Source organism: Stegostoma tigrinum, chromosome 19 (genome assembly GCF_030684315.1).
Source record: "Stegostoma tigrinum isolate sSteTig4 chromosome 19, sSteTig4.hap1, whole genome shotgun sequence".
Lineage (NCBI taxonomy): Eukaryota > Metazoa > Chordata > Chondrichthyes > Orectolobiformes > Stegostomatidae > Stegostoma > Stegostoma tigrinum.
In genome coordinates, this window is record NC_081372.1 from 56,127,334 (window position 1) to 56,151,802 (window position 24,469).

The following is a 24,469-nucleotide window of genomic DNA, read 5'->3' on the forward strand; positions in this document are numbered from 1 at the left end:
TTAACAGCCCTGTCAACCTGGGTGGCAAGAAGGCATACAGTGTTTTAGCTTTTATTAATAGAGGGATCGAGTTCCGGAACCAAGAGGTTATGGTGAAGCTGTACAAAACTCTGGTGCGGCCGCACTTGCAGTATTGCGTACAGCTCTGGTCACCGCATTATAAGAAGGATGTGGAAGCTTTGGAAAGGGTGCAGAGGAGATTTACTAGGATGTTGCCTGGTATGGAGGGAAGGTCTTACGAGGAAAGGCTGAGGGACTTGAGGCTGTTTTCATTAGAGAGAAGAAGGTTGAGAGGTGAATTGATTGAAACATATAAAATAATCGGAGGGTTGGATAGGGAGAGCCTTTTTCCTAGGATGGTGACGGCGAGCACGAGGGGGCATAGCTTTAAATTGAGGGGTGAAAGATATAGGACAGATGTCAGAGGTAGTTTCTTTACTCAGAGTAGTAAGGGAATGGAACGCTTTGCCTGCAATGGTAGTAGATTCGCCAACTTTAGGTACATTTAAGTCGTCATTGGATGAGCATATGGACGTACACGGAATAGTGTAGGTTAGATGGGCTCGAGATCGGCATGACAGGTCGGCACAACATCGAGGGCTGAAGGGCCTGTACTGTGCTGTAATGTTCTATGTACATTATCCATTTTGGTCTTCTCCCTCACATCCCAGATGCTAGTCTTCAGCAAACATCACACACGCCGCATGATATCAAGAAATGGCCCAAAGTACTCGAAGCAGCAAAGGTAAAATATTCTGACAATAGTACTGAAGTCTTTTGCTCCAGAATTTGCTCCTCTCCCAGCTAAGCTGTCCCAGTCCAGTGAAAACACTGACATTTACCTGGCAATGTAAAAAAATTGCCCAAGTATGTCAAGATCAAATTCAACCCATTCAATTACCTCTCGCATCTGATTTTCTTTGTTGTTTTGCAAGGCCCCTTGATGCCACGCTTTGTCAAGTGCAGCCTTGATGTCAATTGCAGTGGCTGTCACATCATCTGTAGTATCCAGCTGTTTTGTCCATATTTGAACCACAGCTTTAATATGGTCAGGGGCTGAGTGGCTCTGGTAGTCATAAATACTTACATGCACGTGTATATGCAAGTGCGTGAGTGTCCGTGTGTGTTGGGGGAGAAATGTTAACTGGTGATTGTACAATCAGCATCACCATTCGTGATTTCTCCATACTGAAACAATCCATGTCCAATTGCAGAAGACCTGGTCAAAGTTCAGACTTGCACTGAGAAGTGGCAATTAACACTCAGGCCACACAAATGCAACGAGCAATCAACTCCACTCAGAATCTAACTATTGTTGAAATTCAACAGCACTACCATTACTGACATTTCCACTTTCAACATCCTGATTATCCAAAAACCAAACTGGAGTAGCCATACCAATGTTGTGGGTACAGGAACAGGTCAGAGGCTAGGGATTTTGCAGCAGGTATCTTAGCTCCTGACTCCCCAAAGGCTGTCCACCATCTATCAAGGCATAAGTCAAGAATGCGATGGAATATTCTTCTCTTGCCTGGAAGAGTAAAAGCAAAGGTGCTGGACTATCGGCTGCTCTGCATTAGAGAGAGATGGCCGGTGATACCGTATCTCACATGAGGGGAGAATCTTTCATGGTAACCTCAGGTGTGGGAATTGAATCCACATTGGTTTCTGATGCAGAGTGACAATCAACTGTGCTAACTGACCCCCTTCACAGCACAGTTTTAACAATACAAGCAGCTTGATACCATCAGCATGTTTGATTAGCACCACTTCCAAAGTCACTGCACCTACAACTAATGTTCAGAAGCAGTAGTGTGTATCAGCTTCAAGATTCATTGCAGAAATTTACCAAGGATCCTCATGCAGTGCCTAGAAGGACAACCGCAGCAGATACACGGGAACACTATCACTTGAAGTTTCTCTCCAAATCACTGGCCATCCAGACTTGGAAATATTTCACAGTTCCTTTATTTATGAGTCAAAATCCTAGAACTCCCTTCTTAATGCATTGTGAGTGCATCTACATAAAACAGACTGCAGCAGTTCCAGGACACAGCTCATACCATCTTCTCAAGGGCAACTAGGGACAGACAAATGACTACTTAAATCAGAGCCAACATTATATTCTGGGTCAAAACGTTAACTCTGATTTTTTTTCCCCCCTCAACAGATGCTGCCAAACCTGCTGAGCTTTTCCAGCAAATTCGGTTTTTGACACTTTTGCCCATCGACCACCTCAAATGCCCATCCCTTCACCCCATTACGATGCAAAGCAGAGAGGTTTTAGTGGGGATGGGGGTTGGGGTTGGACTGTCAGATTAGGGGGCTGAGAGGGGAGATTTGAGGGGGTGTTTGGGGGGGGGGTGGAGGAGATTTAAGGATGGCGAGGTTTTGACAGGGCAGTGGGTAGGGGAGGAGTCGGGGGGGGCGGGGGGGAACCGAGGGAAGAACGGGGGGAAGAACGGGGGGAAGAACGGGGGGAAGAACGGGGGGAAGAACGGGGGGAAGAACGGGGGGGAAGAACGGGGGGGAAGAACGGGGGGGAAGAACGGGGGGAAGAACGGGGGGAAGAACGGGGGGAAGAACGGGGGGAAGAACGGGGGAAGAACGGGGGGAAGAACGGGGGGAAGAACGGGGGGAAGAACGGGGGGAAGAACGGGGGGAAGAACGGGGGAAGAACGGGGGGAAGAACGGGGGGAAGAACGGGGGGAAGAACGGGGGGAAGAACGGGGGGAAGAACGGGGGGAAGAACGGGGGGAAGAACGGGGGGAAGAACGGGGGGAAGAACGGGGGGAAGAACGGGGGGAAGAACGGGGGGAAGAACGGGGGGAAGAACGGGGGGAAGAACGGGGGGAAGAACGGGGGGAAGAACGGGGGGAAGAACGGGGGGAAGAACGGGGGGAAGAACGGGGGGAAGAACGGGGGGAAGAACGGGGGGAAGAACGGGGGGAAGAACGGGGGGAAGAACGGGGGGAAGAACGGGGGGAAGAACGGGGGGAAGAACGGGGGGAAGAACGGGGGGAAGAACGGGGGGAAGAACGGGGGGAAGAACGGGGGGAAGAACGGGGGGAAGAACGGGGGGAAGAACGGGGGGAAGAACGGGGGGAAGAACGGGGGGAAGAACGGGGGGAAGAACGGGGGGAAGAACGGGGGGAAGAACGGGGGGAAGAACGGGGGGAAGAACGGGGGGAAGAACGGGGGGAAGAACGGGGGGAAGAACGGGGGGAAGAACGGGGGGAAGAACGGGGGGAAGAACGGGGGGAAGAACGGGGGGAAGAACGGGGGGAAGAACGGGGGGAAGAACGGGGGGAAGAACGGGGGGAAGAACGGGGGGAAGAACGGGGGGAAGAACGGGGGGAAGAACGGGGGGAAGAACGGGGGGAAGAACGGGGGGAAGAACGGGGGGAAGAACGGGGGGAAGAACGGGGGGAAGAACGGGGGGAAGAACGGGGGAAGAACGGGGGGAAGAACGGGGGGAAGAACGGGGGGAAGAACGGGGGGAAGAACGGGGGGAAGAACGGGGGGAAGAACGGGGGGAAGAACGGGGGGAAGAACGGGGGGAAGAACGGGGGGAAGAACGGGGGGAAGAACGGGGGGAAGAACGGGGGGAAGAACGGGGGGAAGAACGGGGGGAAGAACGGGGGGAAGAACGGGGGGAAGAACGGGGGGAAGAACGGGGGGAAGAACGGGGGGAAGAACGGGGGGAAGAACGGGGGGAAGAACGGGGGGAAGAACGGGGGGAAGAACGGGGGGAAGAACGGGGGGAAGAACGGGGGGAAGAACGGGGGGAAGAACGGGGGGAAGAACGGGGGGAAGAACGGGGGGAAGAACGGGGGGAAGAACGGGGGGAAGAACGGGGGGAAGAACGGGGGGAAGAACGGGGGGAAGAACGGGGGGAAGAACGGGGGGAAGAACGGGGGGAAGAACGGGGGGAAGAACGGGGGGAAGAACGGGGGGAAGAACGGGGGGAAGAACGGGGGGAAGAACGGGGGGAAGAACGGGGGGAAGAACGGGGGGAAGAACGGGGGAAGAACGGGGGGAAGAACGGGGGGAAGAACGGGGGGAAGAACGGGGGGAAGAACGGGGGGAAGAACGGGGGGAAGAACGGGGGGAAGAACGGGGGGAAGAACGGGGGGAAGAACGGGGGGAAGAACGGGGGGAAGAACGGGGGGAAGAACGGGGGGAAGAACGGGGGGAAGAACGGGGGGAAGAACGGGGGGAAGAACGGGGGGAAGAACGGGGGGAAGAACGGGGGGAAGAACGGGGGGAAGAACGGGGGGAAGAACGGGGGGAAGAACGGGGGGAAGAACGGGGGAAGAACGGGGGGAAGAACGGGGGGAAGAACGGGGGGAAGAACGGGGGGAAGAACGGGGGGAAGAACGGGGGGAAGAACGGGGGGAAGAACGGGGGGAAGAACGGGGGGAAGAACGGGGGGAAGAACGGGGGGAAGAACGGGGGGAAGAACGGGGGGAAGAACGGGGGGAAGAACGGGGGGAAGAACGGGGGGAAGAACGGGGGGAAGAACGGGGGGAAGAACGGGGGGAAGAACGGGGGGAAGAACGGGGGGAAGAACGGGGGGAAGAACGGGGGGAAGAACGGGGGGAAGAACGGGGGGAAGAACGGGGGAAGAACGGGGGGAAGAACGGGGGGAAGAACGGGGGGAAGAACGGGGGGAAGAACGGGGGGAAGAACGGGGGGAAGAACGGGGGGAAGAACGGGGGGAAGAACGGGGGGAAGAACGGGGGGAAGAACGGGGGGAAGAACGGGGGGAAGAACGGGGGGAAGAACGGGGGGAAGAACGGGGGGAAGAACGGGGGGAAGAACGGGGGGAAGAACGGGGGGAAGAACGGGGGGAAGAACGGGGGGAAGAACGGGGGGAAGAACGGGGGGAAGAACGGGGGGAAGAACGGGGGGAAGAACGGGGGGAAGAACGGGGGGAAGAACGGGGGGAAGAACGGGGGGAAGAACGGGGGGAAGAACGGGGGGAAGAACGGGGGGAAGAACGGGGGGAAGAACGGGGGGAAGAACGGGGGGAAGAACGGGGGGAAGAACGGGGGGAAGAACGGGGGGAAGAACGGGGGGAAGAACGGGGGGAAGAACGGGGGGAAGAACGGGGGGAAGAACGGGGGGAAGAACGGGGGGAAGAACGGGGGGAAGAACGGGGGGAAGAACGGGGGGAAGAACGGGGGGAAGAACGGGGGGAAGAACGGGGGGAAGAACGGGGGGAAGAACGGGGGGAAGAACGGGGGGAAGAACGGGGGGAAGAACGGGGGGAAGAACGGGGGGAAGAACGGGGGGAAGAACGGGGGGAAGAACGGGGGGAAGAACGGGGGGAAGAACGGGGGGAAGAACGGGGGGAAGAACGGGGGGAAGAACGGGGGGAAGAACGGGGGGAAGAACGGGGGGAAGAACGGGGGGAAGAACGGGGGGAAGAACGGGGGGAAGAACGGGGGGAAGAACGGGGGGAAGAACGGGGGGAAGAACGGGGGGAAGAACGGGGGGAAGAACGGGGGGAAGAACGGGGGGAAGAACGGGGGGAAGAACGGGGGGAAGAACGGGGGGAAGAACGGGGGGAAGAACGGGGGGAAGAACGGGGGGAAGAACGGGGGGAAGAACGGGGGGAAGAACGGGGGGAAGAACGGGGGGAAGAACGGGGGGAAGAACGGGGGGAAGAACGGGGGGAAGAACGGGGGGAAGAACGGGGGGAAGAACGGGGGGAAGAACGGGGGGAAGAACGGGGGGAAGAACGGGGGGAAGAACGGGGGGAAGAACGGGGGGAAGAACGGGGGGAAGAACGGGGGGAAGAACGGGGGGAAGAACGGGGGGAAGAACGGGGGGAAGAACGGGGGGAAGAACGGGGGGAAGAACGGGGGGAAGAACGGGGGGAAGAACGGGGGGAAGAACGGGGGGAAGAACGGGGGGAAGAACGGGGGGAAGAACGGGGGGAAGAACGGGGGGAAGAACGGGGGGAAGAACGGGGGGAAGAACGGGGGGAAGAACGGGGGGAAGAACGGGGGGAAGAACGGGGGGAAGAACGGGGGGAAGAACGGGGGGAAGAACGGGGGGAAGAACGGGGGGAAGAACGGGGGGAAGAACGGGGGGAAGAACGGGGGGAAGAACGGGGGGAAGAACGGGGGGAAGAACGGGGGAAGAACGGGGGGAAGAACGGGGGGAAGAACGGGGGGAAGAACGGGGGGAAGAACGGGGGGAAGAACGGGGGGAAGAACGGGGGGAAGAACGGGGGGAAGAACGGGGGGAAGAACGGGGGGAAGAACGGGGGAAGAACGGGGGGAAGAACGGGGGGAAGAACGGGGGGAAGAACGGGGGGAAGAACGGGGGGAAGAACGGGGGGAAGAACGGGGGGAAGAACGGGGGGAAGAACGGGGGGAAGAACGGGGGGAAGAACGGGGGGAAGAACGGGGGGAAGAACGGGGGGAAGAACGGGGGGAAGAACGGGGGGAAGAACGGGGGGAAGAACGGGGGGAAGAACGGGGGGAAGAACGGGGGGAAGAACGGGGGGAAGAACGGGGGGAAGAACGGGGGGAAGAACGGGGGGAAGAACGGGGGGAAGAACGGGGGGAAGAACGGGGGGAAGAACGGGGGGAAGAACGGGGGGAAGAACGGGGGGAAGAACGGGGGGAAGAACGGGGGGAAGAACGGGGGGAAGAACGGGGGGAAGAACGGGGGGAAGAACGGGGGGAAGAACGGGGGGAAGAACGGGGGGAAGAACGGGGGGAAGAACGGGGGGAAGAACGGGGGGAAGAACGGGGGGAAGAACGGGGGGAAGAACGGGGGGAAGAACGGGGGGAAGAACGGGGGGAAGAACGGGGGGAAGAACGGGGGGAAGAACGGGGGGAAGAACGGGGGGAAGAACGGGGGGAAGAACGGGGGGAAGAACGGGGGGAAGAACGGGGGGAAGAACGGGGGGAAGAACGGGGGGAAGAACGGGGGGAAGAACGGGGGGAAGAACGGGGGGAAGAACGGGGGGAAGAACGGGGGGAAGAACGGGGGGAAGAACGGGGGGAAGAACGGGGGGAAGAACGGGGGGAAGAACGGGGGGAAGAACGGGGGGAAGAACGGGGGGAAGAACGGGGGGAAGAACGGGGGGAAGAACGGGGGGAAGAACGGGGGGAAGAACGGGGGGAAGAACGGGGGGAAGAACGGGGGGAAGAACGGGGGGAAGAACGGGGGGAAGAACGGGGGGAAGAACGGGGGGAAGAACGGGGGGAAGAACGGGGGGAAGAACGGGGGGAAGAACGGGGGGAAGAACGGGGGGAAGAACGGGGGGAAGAACGGGGGGAAGAACGGGGGGAAGAACGGGGGGAAGAACGGGGGGAAGAACGGGGGGAAGAACGGGGGGAAGAACGGGGGGAAGAACGGGGGGAAGAACGGGGGGAAGAAGAACGGGGGGAAGAACGGGGGGAAGAACGGGGGGAAGAACGGGGGGAAGAACGGGGGGAAGAACGGGGGGAAGAACGGGGGGAAGAACGGGGGGAAGAACGGGGGGAAGAACGGGGGGAAGAACGGGGGGAAGAACGGGGGGAAGAACGGGGGGAAGAACGGGGGGAAGAACGGGGGGAAGAACGGGGGGAAGAACGGGGGGAAGAACGGGGGGAAGAACGGGGGGAAGAACGGGGGAAGAACGGGGGGAAGAACGGGGGGAAGAACGGGGGGAAGAACGGGGGGAAGAACGGGGGGAAGAACGGGGGAAGAACGGGGGGAAGAACGGGGGGAAGAACGGGGGAAGAACGGGGGGAAGAACGGGGGGAAGAACGGGGGGAAGAACGGGGGGAAGAACGGGGGGAAGAACGGGGGGAAGAACGGGGGGAAGAACGGGGGAAGAACGGGGGGAAGAACGGGGGGAAGAACGGGGGGAAGAACGGGGGGAAGAACGGGGGAAGAACGGGGGGAAGAACGGGGGAAGAACGGGGGGAAGAACGGGGGAGGAAGAACGGGGGAAGAACGGGGGGAAGAACGGGGGAAGAACGGGGGGAAGAACGGGGGAAGAACGGGGGAAGAACGGGGGGAAGAACGGGGGGAAGAACGGGGGGAAGAACGGGGGGAAGAACGGGGGGAAGAACGGGGGGAAGAACGGGGGGAAGAACGGGGGAAGAACGGGGGGAAGAACGGGGGGAAGAACGGGGGGAAGAACGGGGGGAAGAACGGGGGGAAGAACGGGGGAAGAACGGGGGAAGAACGGGGGAACGGGAAGAACGGGGGGAAGAACGGGGGGAAGAACGGGGGGAAGAACGGGGGGAAGAACGGGGGGAAGAACGGGGGGAAGAACGGGGGGAAGAACGGGGGGAAGAACGGGGGGAAGAACGGGGGGAAGAACGGGGGAAGAACGGGGGGAAGAACGGGGGGAAGAACGGGGGGAAGAACGGGGGGAAGAACGGGGGGAAGAACGGGGGGAAGAACGGGGGGAAGAACGGGGGGAAGAACGGGGGGAAGAACGGGGGGAAGAACGGGGGGAAGAACGGGGGAAGAACGGGGGGAAGAACGGGGGGAAGAACGGGGGGAAGAACGGGGGGAAGAACGGGGGGAAGAACGGGGGGAAGAACGGGGGAAGAACGGGGGGAAGAACGGGGGAAGAACGGGGGGAAGAACGGGGGAAGAACGGGGGAAGAACGGGGGGAAGAACGGGGGGAAGAACGGGGGGAAGAACGGGGGGAAGAACGGGGGGAAGAACGGGGGGAAGAACGGGGGAAGAACGGGGGGAAGAACGGGGGGAAGAACGGGGGGAAGAACGGGGGGAAGAACGGGGGAAGAACGGGGGGAAGAACGGGGGAAGACGGGGGGAAGAACGGGGGGAAGAACGGGGGAAGAACGGGGGAAGAACGGGGGGAAGAACGGGGGGAAGAGCGGGGGGAAGAGCGGGGGGAAGAGCGGGGGGAAGAGCGGGGGGAAGAGCGGGGGGAAGAGCGGGGGGAAGAGCGGGGGGAAGAGCGGGGGGAAGAGCGGGGGGAAGAGCGGGGGGAAGAGCGGGGGGAAGAGCGGGGGGAAGAGCGGGGGGAAGAGCGGGGGGAAGAGCGGGGGGAAGAGCGGGGGGAAGAGCGGGGGGAAGAACGGGGGGAAGAACGGGGGGAAGAACGGGGGGAAGACGGGGGGAAGAACGGGGGGAAGAACGGGGGAAGACGGGGGGAAGAACGGGGGGAAGAACGGGGGGAAGGGCGGGGGGAAGAACGGGGGGAAGGGCGGGGGGAAGAACGGGGGGAAGAACGGGGGGAAGAACGGGGGAAGAACGGGGGGAAGAACGGGGGGAAGAACGGGGGGAAGAACGGGGGGAAGAACGGGGGGGGCGGGGGAAGAACGGGGGGGGCGGGGGGAAGAACGGGGGGAAGAACGGGGGGGGCGGGGGGAAGAACGGGGGGGGCGGGGGGAAGAACGGGGGGGGCGGGGGGGCGGGGGGGAAGACGGGGGGGCGGGGAAGAACGGGGGGGGCGGGGGGAAGAACGGGGGGCGGGGGGCGGGGGGGGGGAAGAACGGGGGGGGCGGGGGGAAGAACGGGGGGGGCGGGGGGAAGAACGGGGGGGCGGGGGAAGAACGGGGGGGGCGGGGGGAAGAACGGGGGGGGCGGGGGAAGAACGGGGGGGCGGGGGAAGAACGGGGGGGCGGGGGAAGAACGGGGGGGGCGGGGGGAAGAACGGGGGGGCGGGGGGAAGAACGGGGGGGGCGGGGGGAAGAACGGGGGGGGCGGGGGAAGAACGGGGGGGGCGGGGGGAAGAACGGGGGGGGCGGGGGGAAGAACGGGGGGGGCGGGGGGAAGAACGGGGGGGGCGGGGGAAGAACGGGGGGGGCGGGGGGAAGAACGGGGGGGGCGGGGGGAAGAACGGGGGGGGCGGGGGAAGAACGGGGGGGGCGGGGGGAAGAACGGGGGGGGCGGGGGGAAGAACGGGGGGGGCGGGGGGAAGAACGGGGGGGGCGGGGGGAAGAACGGGGGGGGCGGGGGGAAGAACGGGGGGGGCGGGGGGAAGAACGGGGGGGGCGGGGGGAAGAACGGGGGGGCGGGGGGAAGAACGGGGGGGGCGGGGGGAAGAACGGGGGGGCGGGGGAAGAACGGGGGGGCGGGGGGAAGAACGGGGGGCGGGGGGAAGAACGGGGGGGCGGGGGGAAGAACGGGGGGGGCGGGGGAAGAACGGGGGGGCGGGGGGAAGAACGGGGGGGGCGGGGGGAAGAACGGGGGGGGCGGGGGGAAGAACGGGGGGGGCGGGGGAAGAACGGGGGGGGCGGGGGAAGAACGGGGGGGGCGGGGGGAAGAACGGGGGGGCGGGGGGGAAGAACGGGGGGGGCGGGGGAAGAACGGGGGGGGCGGGGGGAAGAACGGGGGGGGCGGGGGGAAGAACGGGGGGGGCGGGGGGAAGAACGGGGGGGCGGGGGGGCGGGGGAACTGAGGGAAGAACGGGGGGGCGGGGGGGAACTGAGGGAAGAACGGGGGGGCGGGGGGAAACTGAGGGAAGAACGGGGGGGCGGGGGGAAACTGAGGGAAGAACGGGGGGGCGGGGGGAAACTGAGGGAAGAACGGGGGGGCGGGGGAAACTGAGGGAAGAACGGGGGGGCGGGGGGAAACTGAGGGAAGAACGGGGGGGCGGGGGGAACTGAGGGAAGAACAGGCGTCGGGGGGGAACTGAGGGAAGAACAGGCGTCGGGGGGGAACTGAGGGAAGAACAGGCGTCGGGGGGGAACTGAGGGAAGAACAGGCGTCGGGGGGGAACTGAGGGAAGAACAGGCGTCGGGGGGGAACTGAGGGAAGAACAGGCGTCGGGGGGGAACTGAGGGAAGAACAGGCGTCGGGGGGGAACTGAGGGAAGAACAGGCGTCGGGGGGAACTGAGGGAAGAACAGGCGTCGGGGGGGAACTGAGGGAAGAACAGGCGTCGGGGGGGAACTGAGGGAAGAACAGGCGTCGGGGGGGAACTGAGGGAAGAACAGGCGTCGGGGGGGAACTGAGGGAAGAACAGGCGTCGGGGGGAACTGAGGGAAGAACAGGCGTCGGGGGGGAACTGAGGGAAGAACAGGCGTCGGGGGGAACTGAGGGAAGAACAGGCGTCGGGGGGAACTGAGGGAAGAACAGGCGTCGGGGGGGAACTGAGGGAAGAACAGGCGTCGGGGGGGAACTGAGGGAAGAACAGGCGTCGGGGGGGAACTGAGGGAAGAACAGGCGTCGGGGGGGAACTGAGGGAAGAACAGGCGTCGGGGGGGAACTGAGGGAAGAACAGGCGTCGGGGGAAACTGAGGGAAGAACGGGGGGGCGGGGGGAAACTGAGGGAAGAACCGGGGGGCGGGGGGAAACTGAGGGAAGAACGGGGGGGCGGGGGGAACTGAGGGAAGAACGGGCGTCGGGGGAACTGAGGGAAGAACGGGCGTCGGGGGGAACTGAGGGAAGAACGGGCGTCGGGGGGAACTGAGGGAAGAACGGGCGTCGGGGGGAACTGAGGGAAGAACGGGCGTCGGGGGGAACTGAGGGAAGAACGGGCGTCGGGGGGAACTGAGGGAAGAACGGGCGTCGGGGGGAACTGAGGGAAGAACGGGCGTCGGGGGGAACTGAGGGAAGAACGGGCGTCGGGGGGAACTGAGGGAAGAACGGGCGTCGGGGGGAACTGAGGGAAGAACGGGCGTCGGGGGGAACTGAGGGAAGAACGGGCGTCGGGGGGAACTGAGGGAAGAACGGGCGTCGGGGGGAACTGAGGGAAGAACGGGCGTCGGGGGGAACTGAGGGAAGAACGGGCGTCGGGGGGAACTGAGGGAAGAACGGGCGTCGGGGGAACTGAGGGAAGAACGGGCGTCGGGGGGAACTGAGGGAAGAACGGGCGTCGGGGGGAACTGAGGGAAGAACGGGCGTCGGGGGGAACTGAGGGAAGAACGGGCGTCGGGGGGAACTGAGGGAAGAACGGGCGTCGGGGGGAACTGAGGGAAGAACGGGCGTCGGGGGGAACTGAGGGAAGAACGGGCGTCGCGGGGGAACTGAGGGAAGAACGGGCGTCGGGGGGGAACTGAGGGAAGAACGGGCGTCGGGGGGAACTGAGGGAAGAACCGACGTCGGGGGGGCGGGGGAAACTGAGGGAAGAACCGGGGGGCGGGGGGAAACTGAGGGAAGAACGGGGGGGGCGGGGGGAACTGAGGGAAGAACGGGCGTCGGGGGAACTGAGGGAAGAACGGGGGGGCGGGGGGAAACTGAGGGAAGAACCGGGGGGCGGGGGGAAACTGAGGGAAGAACCGGGGGGCGGGGGGAAACTGAGGGAAGAACCGGGGGGCGGGGGGAACTGAGGGAAGAACGGGCGTCGGGGGGAACTGAGGGAAGAACGGGCGTCGGGGGGAACTGAGGGAAGAACGGGCGTCGGGGGGAACTGAGGGAAGAACGGGCGTCGGGGGAACTGAGGGAAGAACGGGCGTCGGGGGGAACTGAGGGAAGAACGGGCGTCGGGGGAACTGAGGAAGAACGGGCGTCGGGGGGAACTGAGGGAAGAACGGGCGTCGGGGGGAACTGAGGGAAGAACGGGCGTCGGGGGGAACTGAGGAAGAACGGGCGTCGGGGGGAACTGAGGGAAGAACGGGCGTCGGGGGGAACTGAGGGAAGAACGGGCGTCGGGGGGAACTGAGGGAAGAACGGGCGTCGGGGGGAACTGAGGAAGAACGGGCGTCGGGGGGAACTGAGGGAAGAACGGGCGTCGGGGGGAACTGAGGGAAGAACGGGCGTCGGGGGGAACTGAGGGAAGAACGGGCGTCGGGGGAACTGAGGGAAGAACGGGCGTCGGGGGGAACTGAGGGAAGAACGGGCGTCGGGGGGAACTGAGGGAAGAACGGGCGTCGGGGGGAACTGAGGGAAGAACGGGCGTCGGGGGGAACTGAGGGAAGAACGGGCGTCGGGGGAACTGAGGGAAGAACGGGCGTCGGGGGGAACTGAGGGAAGAACGGGCGTCGGGGGGAACTGAGGGAAGAACGGGCGTCGGGGGGAACTGAGGGAAGAACGGGCGTCGGGGGGAACTGAGGGAAGAACGGGCGTCGGGGGGAACTGAGGGAAGAACGGGCGTCGGGGGGAACTGAGGGAAGAACGGGCGTCGGGGGGAACTGAGGGAAGAACGGGCGTCGGGGGGAACTGAGGGAAGAACGGGCGTCGGGGGAACTGAGGGAAGAACGGGCGTCGGGGGAACTGAGGGAAGAACGGGCGTCGGGGGGAACTGAGGGAAGAACGGGCGTCGCGGGGGAACTGAGGGAAGAACGGGCGTCGCGGGGGAACTGAGGGAAGAACGGGCGTCGGGGGGGAACTGAGGGAAGAACGGGCGTCGGGGGGAACTGAGGGAAGAACCGACGTCGGGGGGGCGGGGGAAACTGAGGGAAGAACCGGGGGGCGGGGGGAAACTGAGGGAAGAACGGGGGGGCGGGGGGAACTGAGGGAAGAACGGGCGTCGGGGGAACTGAGGGAAGAACGGGCGTCGCGGGGGAACTGAGGGAAGAACGGGCGTCGGGGGGGAACTGAGGGAAGAACGGGCGTCGGGGGGGAACTGAGGGAAGAACCGACGTCGGGGGGGAACTGAGGGAAGAACCGACGTCGGGGGGGCGGGGGAAACTGAGGGAAGAACCGGGGGGCGGGGGGAAACTGAGGGAAGAACGGGGGGGCGGGGGGAACTGAGGAAGAACGGGCGTCGGGGGGAACTGAGGGAAGAACGGGGGGGCGGGGGGAAACTGAGGGAAGAACCGGGGGGCGGGGGGAAACTGAGGGAAGAACGGGGGGGCGGGGGGAACTGAGGGAAGAACGGGCGTCGGGGGGAACTGAGGGAAGAACGGGCGTCGGGGGGAACTGAGGGAAGAACGGGCGTCGGGGGGAACTGAGGGAAGAACGGGCGTCGGGGGGAACTGAGGGAAGAACGGGCGTCGGGGGGAACTGAGGGAAGAACGGGCGTCGGGGGAACTGAGGGAAGAACGGGCGTCGGGGGGAACTGAGGGAAGAACGGGCGTCGGGGGAACTGAGGGAAGAACGGGCGTCGGGGGGAACTGAGGGAAGAACGGGCGTCGGGGGGAACTGAGGGAAGAACGGGCGTCGGGGGGAACTGAGGGAAGAACGGGCGTCGGGGGGAACTGAGGGAAGAACGGGCGTCGGGGGGAACTGAGGGAAGAACGGGCGTCGGGGGGAACTGAGGGAAGAACGGGCGTCGGGGGGAACTGAGGGAAGAACGGGCGTCGGGGGGAACTGAGGGAAGAACGGGCGTCGGGGGGAACTGAGGGAAGAACGGGCGTCGGGGGGAACTGAGGGAAGAACGGGCGTCGGGGGAACTGAGGGAAGAACGGGCGTCGCGGGGGAACTGAGGGAAGAACGGGCGTCGGGGGGAACTGAGGGAAGAACGGGCGTCGGGGGGGAACTGAGGGAAGAACCGACGTCGGGGGGCGGGGGAAACTGAGGGAAGAACCGGGGGGGCGGGGGGAAACTGAGGGAAGAACGGGGGGGCGGGGGGAACTGAGGGAAGAACGGGCGTCGGGGGGAACTGAGGGAAGAACGGGGGGCGGGGGGAAACTGAGGGAAGAACCGGGGGGCGGGGGGAAACTGAGGGAAGAACGGAGGGGCGGGGGGAAACTGAGGGAAGAACGGGCGTCGGGGGGGAACTGAGGGAAGAACGGGCGTCGGGGGAACTGAGGGAAGAACGGGCGTCGGGGGAACTGAGGGAAGAACGGGCGTCGGGGGGAACTGAGGGAAGAACGGGCGTCGGGGGAACTGAGGGAAGAACGGGCGTCGGGGGGAACTGAGGGAAGAACGGGCGTCGGGGGAACTGAGGGAAGAACGGGCGTCGGGGGGAACTGAGGGAAGAACGGGCGTCGGGGGGAACTGAGGGAAGAACGGGCGTCGGGGGAACTGAGGGAAGAACGGGCGTCGGGGGGAACTGAGGGAAGAACGGGCGTCGGGGGGAACTGAGGGAAGAACGGGCGTCGGGGGAACTGAGGAAGAACGGGCGTCGGGGGGAACTGAGGGAAGAACGGGCGTCGGGGGGAACTGAGGGAAGAACGGGCGTCGGGGGAACTGAGGGAAGAACGGGCGTCGGGGGGAACTGAGGGAAGAACGGGCGTCGCGGGGAACTGAGGGAAGAACGGGCGTCGCGGGGGAACTGAGGGAAGAACGGGCGTCGCGGGGGAACTGAGGGAAGAACGGGCGTCGGGGGGGAACTGAGGGAAGAACGGGCGTCGGGGGGGAACTGAGGGAAGAACCGACGTCGGGGGGGCGGGGGAAACTGAGGGAAGAACCGGGGGGCGGGGGGAAACTGAGGGAAGAACGGGGGGGCGGGGGGAACTGAGGGAAGAACGGGCGTCGGGGGGAACTGAGGGAAGAACGGGCGTCGCGGGGGAACTGAGGGAAGAACGGGCGTCGGGGGGGAACTGAGGGAAGAACGGGCGTCGGGGGGGAACTGGGGAACTGAGGGAAGAACGGGCGTCGGGGGGGAACTGAGGGAAGAACCGACGTCGGGGGGGCGGGGGAAACTGAGGGAAGAACCGGGGGGCGGGGGGAAACTGAGGGAAGAACGGGGGGGCGGGGGGAACTGAGGGAAGAACGGGCGTCGGGGGGAACTGAGGGAAGAACGGGGGGGCGGGGGGAAACTGAGGGAAGAACCGGGGGGCGGGGGGAAACTGAGGGAAGAACGGGGGGGCGGGGGGAACTGAGGGAAGAACGGGGGGGCGGGGGGAACTGAGGGAAGAACGGGCGTCGGGGGGAACTGAGGGAAGAACGGGCGTCGGGGGGAACTGAGGGAAGAACGGGCGTCGGGGGGAACTGAGGGAAGAACGGGCGTCGGGGGGAACTGAGGGAAGAACGGGCGTCGGGGGGAACTGAGGGAAGAACGGGCGTCGGGGGGAACTGAGGGAAGAACGGGCGTCGGGGGGAACTGAGGGAAGAACGGGCGTCGGGGGGAACTGAGGGAAGAACGGGCGTCGGGGGGAACTGAGGGAAGAACGGGCGTCGGGGGGAACTGAGGGAAGAACGGGCGTCGGGGGGAACTGAGGGAAGAACGGGCGTCGGGGGGAACTGAGGGAAGAACGGGCGTCGGGGGGAACTGAGGGAAGAACGGGCGTCGGGGGGAACTGAGGGAAGAACGGGCGTCGGGGGGAACTGAGGGAAGAACGGGCGTCGGGGGGAACTGAGGGAAGAACGGGCGTCGGGGGGAACTGAGGGAAGAACGGGCGTCGGGGGGAACTGAGGGAAGAACGGGCGTCGGGGGGAACTGAGGGAAGAACGGGCGTCGCGGGGGAACCGAGGGAAGAACGGGCGTCGGGGGGGAACCGAGGGAAGAACGGGCGTCGGGGGGGAACTGAGGGAAGAACCGACGTCGGGGGGGCGGGGGAAACTGAGGGAAGAACCGGGGGGCGGGGGGAAACTGAGGGAAGAACGGGGGGGCGGGGGGAACTGAGGGAAGAACGGGCGTCGGGGGGAACTGAGGGAAGAACGGGCGTCGGGGGGAACTGAGGGAAGAACGGGCGTCGGGGGGAACTGAGGGAAGAACGGGCGTCGGGGGGAACTGAGGGAAGAACGGGCGTCGGGGGGAACTGAGGGAAGAACGGGGGGGCGGGGGGAACTGAGGGAAGAACGGGCGTCGGGGGGAACTGAGGGAAGAACGGGCGTCGGGGGGGAACTGAGGGAAGAACGGGCGTCGGGGGGGAACTGAGGGAAGAACGGGCGTCGGGGGGGAACTGAGGGAAGAACCGACGTCGGGGGGGCGGGGGAAACTGAGGGAAGAACCGGGGGGCGGGGGGAAACTGAGGGAAGAACGGGGGGGCGGGGGGAACTGAGGGAAGAACGGGCGTCGGGGGGAACTGAGGGAAGAACGGGCGTCGGGGGGAACTGAGGGAAGAACGGGCGTCGGGGGGGAACTGAGGGAAGAACGGGCGTCGGGGGGGAACTGAGGGAAGAACGGGCGTCGGGGGGGAACTGAGGGAAGAACGGGCGTTCGGGGGGGAACTGAGGGAAGAACGGGCGTCGGGGGGGCGGGGGAAACTGAGGGAAGAACCGGGGGGCGGGGGGAAACTGAGGGAAGAACGGGGGGGCGGGGGGAACTGAGGGAAGAACGGGCGTCGGGGGGGAACTGAGGGAAGAACGGGCGTCGGGGGGGAACTGAGGGAAGAACCGACGTCGGGGGGGCGGGGGAAACTGAGGGAAGAACCGGGGGGCGGGGGGAAACTGAGGGAAGAACGGGGGGGCGGGGGGAACTGAGGGAAGAACGGGCGTCGGGGGGAACTGAGGGAAGAACGGGCGTCGGGGGGAACTGAGGGAAGAACGGGCGTCGGGGGGAACTGAGGGAAGAACGGGCGTCGGGGGGAACTGAGGGAAGAACGGGCGTCGGGGGGAACTGAGGGAAGAACGGGGGGGCGGGGGGAACTGAGGGAAGAACGGGCGTCGGGGGGAACTGAGGGAAGAACGGGCGTCGGGGGGGAACTGAGGGAAGAACGGGCGTCGGGGGGGAACTGAGGGAAGAACGGGCGTCGGGGGGGAACTGAGGGAAGAACGGGCGTCGGGGGGGAACTGAGGGAAGAACCGACGTCGGGGGGGCGGGGGAAACTGAGGGAAGAACCGGGGGGCGGGGGGAAACTGAGGGAAGAACGGGGGGGCGGGGGGAACTGAGGGAAGAACGGGCGTCGGGGGGAACTGAGGGAAGAACGGGCGTCGGGGGGAACTGAGGGAAGAACGGGCGTCGGGGGGGAACTGAGGGAAGAACGGGCGTCGGGGGGGAACTGAGGGAAGAACGGGCGTCGGGGGGGAACTGAGGGAAGAACGGGCGTCGGGGGGGAACTGAGGGAAGAACGGGCGTCGGGGGGGAACTGAGGGAAGAACGGGCGTCGGGGGGGCGGGGGAAACTGAGGGAAGAACCGGGGGGCGGGGGGAAACTGAGGGAAGAACGGGGGGGCGGGGGGAACTGAGGGAAGAACGGGCGTCGGGGGGGAACTGAGGGAAGAACGGGCGTCGGGGGGGAACTGAGGGAAGAACCGACGTCGGGGGGGCGGGGGAAACTGAGGGAAGAACCGGGGGGCGGGGGGAAACTGAGGGAAGAACGGGGGGGCGGGGGGAACTGAGGGAAGAACGGGGGGGCGGGGGGAAACTGAGGGAAGAACCGGGGGGCGGGGGGAAACTGAGGGAAGAACCGGGGGGCGGGGGGAAACTGAGGGAAGAACGGAGGGGCGGGGGGAACTGAGGGAAGAACGGGCGTCGGGGGGAACTGAGGGAAGAACGGGCGTCGGGGGGAACTGAGGGAAGAACGGGCGTCGGGGGGAACTGAGGGAAGAACGGGCGTCGGGGGGAACTGAGGGAAGAACGGGCGTCGGGGGGAACTGAGGGAAGAACGGGCGTCGGGGGGAACTGAGGGAAGAACGGGCGTCGGGGGGAACTGAGGGAAGAACGGGCGTCGGGGGGAACTGAGGGAAGAACGGGCGTCGGGGGGAACTGAGGGAAGAACGGGCGTCGGGGGGAACTGAGGGAAGAACGGGCGTCGGGGGGAACTGAGGGAAGAACGGGCGTCGGGGGGAACTGAGGGAAGAACGGGCGTCGGGGGGAACTGAGGGAAGAACGGGCGTCGGGGGGAACTGAGGGAAGAACCGACGTCGGGGGGGCGGGGGAAACTGAGGGAAGAACCGGGGGGCGGGGGGAAACTGAGGGAAGAACGGGGGGGCGGGGGGAACTGAGGGAAGAACGGGCGTCGGGGGGAACTGAGGGAAGAACGGGCGTCGGGGGGGAACTGAGGGAAGAACGGGCGTCGGGGGGGAACTGAGGGAAGAACGGGCGTCGGGGGGGGAACTGAGGGAAGAACGGGCGTCGGGGGGGCGGGGGAAACTGAGGGAAGAACGGGGGGGCGGGGGGAAACTGAGGGAAGAACGGGGGGGCGGGGGGAACTGAGGGAAGAACGGGCGTCGGGGGGAACTGAGGGAAGAACGGGCGTCGGGGGGGAACTGAGGGAAGAACGGGCGTCGGGGGGGAACTGAGGGAAGAACGGGCGTCGGGGGGGAACTGAGGGAAGAACGGGCGTCGGGGGGGAACTGAGGGAAGAACCGACGTCGGGGGGGAACTGAGGGAAGAACCGACGTCGGGGGGGAACTGAGGGAAGAACGGGCGTCGGGGGGGAACTGAGGGAAGAACGGGCGTCGGGGGGAACTGAGGGAAGAACGGGCGTCGGGGGGAACTGAGGGAAGAACGGGCGTCGCGGGGGAACTGAGGGAAGAACGGGCGTCGGGGGGGAACTGAGGGAAGAACGGGCGTCGGGGGGGAACTGAGGGAAGAACCGACGTCGGGGGGGCGGGGGAAACTGAGGGAAGAACCGGGGGGCGGGGGGAAACTGAGGGAAGAACGGGGGGGCGGGGGGAACTGAGGGAAGAACGGGCGTCGGGGGGAACTGAGGGAAGAACGGGCGTCGCGGGGGAACTGAGGGAAGAACGGGCGTCGGGGGGGAACTGAGGGAAGAACGGGCGTCGGGGGGGAACTGAGGGAAGAACCGACGTCGGGGGGGCGGGGGAAACTGAGGGAAGAACCGGGGGGCGGGGGGAAACTGAGGGAAGAACGGGGGGGCGGGGGGAACTGAGGGAAGAACGGGCGTCGGGGGGAACTGAGGGAAGAACGGGGGGGCGGGGGGAAACTGAGGGAAGAACCGGGGGGCGGGGGGAAACTGAGGGAAGAACGGGGGGGCGGGGGGAACTGAGGGAAGAACGGGCGTCGGGGGGAACTGAGGGAAGAACGGGCGTCGGGGGGAACTGAGGGAAGAACGGGCGTCGGGGGGAACTGAGGGAAGAACGGGCGTCGGGGGGAACTGAGGGAAGAACGGGCGTCGGGGGGAACTGAGGGAAGAACGGGCGTCGGGGGGAACTGAGGGAAGAACGGGCGTCGGGGGGAACTGAGGGAAGAACGGGCGTCGGGGGGAACTGAGGGAAGAACGGGCGTCGGGGGGAACTGAGGGAAGAACGGGCGTCGGGGGGAACTGAGGGAAGAACGGGCGTCGGGGGGAACTGAGGGAAGAACGGGCGTCGGGGGGAACTGAGGGAAGAACGGGCGTCGGGGGGAACTGAGGGAAGAACGGGCGTCGGGGGGAACTGAGGGAAGAACGGGCGTCGGGGGGAACTGAGGGAAGAACGGGCGTCGGGGGGAACTGAGGGAAGAACGGGCGTCGGGGGGAACTGAGGGAAGAACGGGCGTCGCGGGGGAACTGAGGGAAGAACGGGCGTCGGGGGGGAACTGAGGGAAGAACGGGCGTCGGGGGGGAACTGAGGGAAGAACGGGCGTCGGGGGGGCGGGGGAAACTGAGGGAAGAACCGGGGGGCGGGGGGAAACTGAGGGAAGAACGGGGGGGCGGGGGGAACTGAGGGAAGAACGGGCGTCGGGGGGAACTGAGGGAAGAACGGGCGTCGGGGGGAACTGAGGGAAGAACGGGCGTCGGGGGGGAACTGAGGGAAGAACGGGCGTCGGGGGGGAACTGAGGGAAGAACGGGCGTCGGGGGGGAACTGAGGGAAGAACGGGCGTCGGGGGGGCGGGGGGAACTGAGGGAAGAACCGGGGGGCGGGGGGAAACTGAGGGAAGAACGGGGGGGCGGGGGGAACTGAGGGAAGAACGGGCGTCGGGGGGGAACTGAGGGAAGAACGGGCGTCGGGGGGGAACTGAGGGAAGAACGGGCGTCGGGGGGGAACTGAGGGAAGAACCGACGTCGGGGGGGCGGGGGAAACTGAGGGAAGAACCGGGGGGCGGGGGGAAACTGAGGGAAGAACGGGGGGGCGGGGGGAACTGAGGGAAGAACGGGCGTCGGGGGGAACTGAGGGAAGAACGGGCGTCGGGGGGAACTGAGGGAAGAACGGGCGTCGGGGGGGAACTGAGGGAAGAACGGGCGTCGGGGGGGAACTGAGGGAAGAACGGGCGTCGGGGGGGAACTGAGGGAAGAACGGGCGTCGGGGGGGAACTGAGGGAAGAACGGGCGTCGGGGGGGCGGGGGAAACTGAGGGAAGAACCGGGGGGGCGGGGGGAACTGAGGGAAGAACGGGCGTCGGGGGGAACTGAGGGAAGAACGGGCGTCGGGCGGGAACTGAGGGAAGAACGGGCGTCGGGGGGGAACTGAGGGAAGAACGGGCGTCGGGGGGGAACTGAGGGAAGAACGGGCGTCGGGGGGGCGGGGGAAACTGAGGGAAGAACCGGGGGGCGGGGGGAAACTGAGGGAAGAACGGGGGGGCGGGGGGAACTGAGGGAAGAACGGGCGTCGGGGGGGAACTGAGGGAAGAACGGGCGTCGGGGGGGAACTGAGGGAAGAACGGGCGTCGGGGGGGAACTGAGGGAAGAACGGGCGTCGGGGGGGAACTGAGGGAAGAACCGGCGTCGGGGGGGAACTGAGGGAAGAACCGGCGTCGGGGGGGAACTGAGGGAAGAACCGGCGTCGGGGGGGAACTGAGGGAAGAACCGGCGTCGGGGGGGAACTGAGGGAACAACCGACGTCGGGGGGGCGGGGGAAACTGAGGGAAGAACCGGGGGGCGGGGGGAAACTGAGGGAAGAACGGGGGGGCGGGGGGAACTGAGGGAAGAACGGGCGTCGGGGGGAACTGAGGGAAGAACGGGCGTCGGGGGGAACTGAGGGAAGAACGGGCGTCGGGGGGGAACTGAGGGAAGAACCGACGTCGGGGGGGCGGGGGAAACTGAGGGAAGAACCGGGGGGCGGGGGGAAACTGAGGGAAGAACGGGGGGGCGGGGGGAACTGAGGGAAGAACGGGCGTCGGGGGGAACTGAGGGAAGAACGGGGGGGCGGGGGGAAACTGAGGGAAGAACCGGGGGGCGGGGGGAAACTGAGGGAAGAACGGGCGTCGGGGGGGAACTGAGGGAAGAACGGGGGGGCGGGGGGAACCGAGGGAAGAACGGGCGTCGGGGGGAACCGAGGGAAGAACGGGCGTCGGGGGGGAACCGAGGGAAGAACGGGCGTCGGGGGGGAACCGAGGGAAGAACGGGCGTCGGGGGGGAACCGAGGGAAGAACGGGCGTCGGGGGGGAACCGAGGGAAGAACGGGCGTCGGGGGGGAACCGAGGGAAGAACGGGCGTCGCGGGGGAAACTGAGGGAAGAACCGACGTCGGGGGGGCGGGGGAAACTGAGGGAAGAACGGGGGGGCGGGGGGAACTGAGGGAAGAACGGGCGTCGGGGGGGCGGGGGAAACCGAGGGAAGAACCGGGGGGCGGGGGGGAACCGAGGGAAGAACCGGGGGGCGGGGGGGAACCGAGGGAAGAACGGGGGGGAACCGAGGGAAGAGCGGGGGGGAACCGAGGGAAGAACGGGGGGGAACCGAGGGAAGAGCGGGGGGGAACCGAGGGAAGAGCGGGGGGGAACCGAGGGAAGAGCGGGGGGGAACCGAGGGAAGAGCGGGGGGGAACCGAGGGAAGAGCGGGGGGGAACCGAGGGAAGAGCGGGGGGGAACCGAGGGAAGAGCGGGGGGGAACCGAGGGAAGAGCGGGGGGGAACCGAGGGAAGAACGGGGGGGAACCGAGGGAAGAACGGGGGGGAACCGAGGGAAGAACGGGGGGGAACCGAGGGAAGAACGGGGGGGAACCGAGGGAAGAACGGGGGGGAACCGAGGGAAGAACGGGGGGGAACCGAGGGAAGAACGGGGGGGAACCGAGGGAAGAACGGGGGGGAACCGAGGGAAGAACGGGGGGGAACCGAGGGAAGAACGGGGGGGAACTGAGGGAAGAACGGGGGGGAACTGAGGGAAGAACGGGGGGGAACTGAGGGAAGAACGGGGGGGAACTGAGGGAAGAACGGGGGGGAACTGAGGGAAGAACGGGGGGGAACTGAGGGAAGAACGGGGGGGAACTGAGGGAAGAACGGGGGGGAACTGAGGGAAGAACGGGGGGGAACTGAGGGAAGAACGGGGGGGAACTGAGGGAAGAACGGGGGGGAACTGAGGGAAGAACGGGGGGGAACTGAGGGAAGAACGGGGGGGAACTGAGGGAAGAACGGGGGGGAACTGAGGGAAGAACGGGGGGGAACTGAGGGAAGAACGGGGGGGAACTGAGGGAAGAACGGGGGGGAACTGAGGGAAGAACGGGGGGGAACTGAGGGAAGAACGGGGGGGAACTGAGGGAAGAACGGGGGGGAACTGAGGGAAGAACGGGGGGGAACTGAGGGAAGAACGGGGGGGAACTGAGGGAAGAACGGGGGGGAACTGAGGGAAGAACGGGGGGGAACTGAGGGAAGAACAGACGTCGGGGGGGAACTGAGGGAAGAACAGACGTCGGGGAGGGGGGAGACTGAGGGTCAGGCTTTTTCGGGTAGGCTGGTACTGAAAGCCCTGATCTCGCGGTCGCGCCGCAGAACCCTGTCACCGCAGGGGCCTCCGACCCCTTGACAACCCACGAGACATGGCACATACCCTGGGCAGGCCGTTTCCTCAGCGGCGTCCTTTCACTGCCGGCGGGGGGGTGGCGGGGGTGTGCTGTGTCGGTAGGGTCCCGGGTGAAGAGGTCTTGTCAGTGCCGACCCGGGGGGTGAACGGGATGATCCTGTCCGTGCGGCCCCGGTTAAGGGTGGGGGAGGGTGAAAACAAACAGCGGGCGACGCAGTTCAATCCGGGTCTTTCACGCTCACCGGAAACACACGAGGGTCTGATATCACATCCGGCGGCGGCGGCGGCGGCGGTTTTGAGGACGATTGGTGCTCCCTTCGTATGCAGCTGCTGTACCGACACACCACGTGAGAGCTCCAACAGACTGATAGTTTACTCCAGTGATTGTGTTAAAAATTTATTTCCGCCACCTTCCTTCTCCAACGTTTGTTGTTTTCAGCGCAGATTCCAGCGTCTGCGGGAATTGGCTCCTTAAACGACGTAGGTTTAAAATGGCGTCTATCGGGTGCCATGGCAACACGTTTAAAGGGACAGTAATTTAATCCAAAATATTGCACGAGTGGAAGGAAACGCAACTCTATGAACACACACGTAGCATGGACTCAATCTTACCTTTATTTGGCTCCAGAGAGAGTTATTTCGGAGAGAAACAAAAACTAAGTTGCTGGGAAAGCTCAGCAGGTTTGGCAGCATCTGTGGAGGAGAAAACAGAGTTAACGTTTCGGGTCCGGTGACCCTTCCTCAGAGCTGACAATTGATTTTTCTTATGCTGGATCTACCATTGTCATTTTTTATCATCATTCTAAACTCGCGATACAATGACCACTGTCAATTAAATGTTTCCATCTGTAACCTGATCCACTTGGCACACCTTATTTTCAAGAACCATACCTAACAGTGCATTATTCCTTCTTGGACCGGACGCATACAGCCGTAGGAAATTCTCCTGACACGAGCATTTCCTCTTTCATGATCAGTATTTCAGTCTATACTTTGGTAATAACCACTCATTACAGCTATTCTATTGTGTTTCTCTGTAACTTCTCTGCTAATTTGTCCTTTTGCATCCTTATGATTAATCAGTAGTTTACAGACTACGCCGAACAGTACAGTTGTACTCTTTTTATTTCTTAGCCCTAGTCAAATTGAT

The 24,469-nt window shown here is 65.4% G+C and overlaps 1 protein-coding gene across 1 annotated transcript in view; it reads right to left on the bottom strand.

The window, feature by feature from the left end:
• sys1 (SYS1 golgi trafficking protein) overlaps positions 1-23,549 on the bottom strand; it is a 39,221-nt gene extending 15,672 nt beyond the window's left edge. The window contains exon 1 of the mRNA XM_048550097.2: positions 23,347-23,549. The gene's annotated coding sequence lies outside the window, so the exon portion shown is untranslated. The remainder of the gene's footprint in view (positions 1-23,346) is intronic.
• Positions 23,550-24,469: the final 920 nt, after the last annotated feature.